We start from the raw sequence: 2500 nt of genomic DNA, 5'->3' as shown, positions 1-2500 counted from the left end.
CTCGTTAAAGGATTTAAAGTGTACTCATTCCGATTACGGGGCCTCGGATGAGTCCCGTATCGTTATTTTTCGTCACTACCTCCCCGTGCCGGGAGTGGGTAATTTGCGCGCCTGCTGCCTTCCTTGGATGTGGTAGCCGTTTCTCAGGCTCCCTCTCCGGAATCGAACCCTGATTCCCCGTTACCCGTTACAACCATGGTAGGCGCAGAACCTACCATCGACAGTTGATAAGGCAGACATTTGAAAGATGCGTCGCCGGTACGAGGACCGTGCGATCAGCCCAAAGTTATTCAGAGTCACCAAGGCAAACGGACCGGACGAGCCGACCGATTGGTTTTGATCTAATAAAAGCGTCCCTTCCATCTCTGGTCGGGACTCTGTTTGCATGTATTAGCTCTAGAATTACCACAGTTATCCAAGTAACGTGGGTACGATCTAAGGAACCATAACTGATTTAATGAGCCATTCGCGGTTTCACCTTAATGCGGCTTGTACTGAGACATGCATGGCTTAATCTTTGAGACAAGCATATGACTACTGGCAGGATCAACCAGGGAGCTGCGTCAACTAGAGCTGAGCAGCCGGCCGCCCGGGAGTGTGTCCCGGGGGCCCGCGCGAACACGCAAGCGTCCGCTCAATCATTCTGCAAACAGGAGGAGGCTGAGCTCCCCTGCACAATACACCTCGAAACCCTCTCAGGTCCCGGCGGCGCGCAGCGCCGTCCCAAGTACTTGGTCGGGTTCGAGAGAGGCGCAATCGCCCGGAGTTAGGCGAGTAGACGCTTTCGGTGCGACCACCCGTGCTCCCAACTGAGCTTGCCGCTGCCGACAGAGGCCCGGGAGCGTGCTGTCGTGGCATTGCCGGCGGGAGACAACACGCGCCACCTACGGTGACCGGCAGCTCCAACGCCAGCGCCACAGAAGGACAAAAGCCCCACTTGGGTGCCGAAGCGAACTCTCCCAGCACAGCGCACGCGCCAACACATCCGCACAGCTGCGATACAAACCACCAGCGAGAACCGCTGGGGCGACCGAGCAGCAGACGGCGTCGCGGCGCCGAGCGCCGGGCGGCAGCGCATCCTCAACGCACACAGTCCTCAATCGGACCAGCACACTGAAGATGTCCACCGCGCTTCGCACCGGGCCCGCGAGGACCTACTTTGGCCGCACGGCGCCGCGCGCAGGGTGCGCCGGCGCGCAGCTGCGACGCCTGCCGCGTCCGTCGGCCGGCGCGCCTGCCACTGGCCGCCCCCACCAGCCGGCTGTAGCGCGTGCGCCCACGCACCGCGCGGCCAGCACGCCGGGAGGCGCCCCCTCACCGGCCGGGGACGGTCCCACCCAGCCACCGCCGCGTATCGCTTCACACCCAGATGCCGTTCAGTTTCGTCGGCATGGTGGGTATCGCTGGAACAACCGGTTAGTACCTCAACCTATCGTCGCCATCACCGATTCACCCCTAGCGAGAACAACCGCACCACAACAGGTTACCATTTGTTCATTTGCGTAACTTCACCAGAAAACGCAGGCGTCCATCGCCATTTGCAACTTCCACGATTATTGCATGCCTGTGTCAGGTGTCACGCCACACTACGTCTGCCCACATACACGCAACAAAATGTGCACGCCTAGACAATACGTGGAAGGTGGCCCCCGTACGTATGCGATGTCCATTGCTCGAACGACTGTCAACCGGCCTCTGTAGCATGTCGCAGATATGGAACGCGGTGCACCATGCCATCACGGTGTGTGAGGAGAGACGACTAGGTCCGAATACATCAACAGACAGCTCATGCTGATCGCCATCCACGGCGTCCGTTCCTCCCACACGTCTCTATGGCGTACCACACTGCAATCCAGCTCTCATAGGGAGACGACACGTAGCTGCGTGCACAATATTTGCACTGTATGGTCCGCCGTTTTTGGGCGCAGTCGTTGTACGGTCACACATGTGCCACGATGTATCATTCAGTACATAAGGACGAATGTGCAGTACAGATTGTGGTTTACGCGTACGACATTAGCGGACAGTTGACACAGGCCGCACCACAACGTAGCCTGAGTACGTCGCATGCGGAGGGCATTGAACATGCAAAGTTCTCACCAACCAGCTTGCGAAGGCAGGGGGCAAGGTGGGGACGTGGGGAGGGGCGGCATGTACGTCCTGCTGCCATCCACATTACAGTGTACAGCAGGAGCATGTGGAAAGTGAGCAAGACTTGCAAGGTGTTTAACATGAAGCGATACACAGGGGAGCGGGGAGTGCGAGTAGCGAACTATATTGCGAGGGTTGCGGGTGGGCAACACTACACTAATTGAACGAGTCGTATAACAATTACAGAGCAGGTTTAGGCGACAACGTGGGTTACGTTAGGCGACAACGTGGGTTAGGTTAAGGCACGACGTGGGTTAGGTTAAGGCACGACATGGGTTAGGTTAAGGCACAACATGGGTTAGGTTAAGGCACAACATGGGTTAGGTTAAGGCACAACATGGGTTAGGTT

At 57.8% G+C, this 2500-nt stretch overlaps 1 non-coding gene across 1 annotated transcript in view; it reads right to left on the bottom strand.

The window, feature by feature from the left end:
- The window catches only part of LOC124745871, a 1909-nt gene extending 1352 nt beyond the window's left edge, over nucleotides 1-557 (bottom strand). Inside the window, exon 1 of the ribosomal RNA XR_007011194.1 lies at nucleotides 1-557. This exon is cut by the window's left edge and continues 1352 nt beyond it. This is a non-coding gene — a ribosomal RNA (small subunit ribosomal RNA).
- Nucleotides 558-2500: the final 1943 nt, after the last annotated feature.

Source organism: Schistocerca piceifrons, unplaced genomic scaffold (assembly GCF_021461385.2).
Source record: "Schistocerca piceifrons isolate TAMUIC-IGC-003096 unplaced genomic scaffold, iqSchPice1.1 HiC_scaffold_338, whole genome shotgun sequence".
Lineage (NCBI taxonomy): Eukaryota > Metazoa > Arthropoda > Insecta > Orthoptera > Acrididae > Schistocerca > Schistocerca piceifrons.
This window is presented reverse-complemented; position numbering and strand designations above follow the sequence as displayed.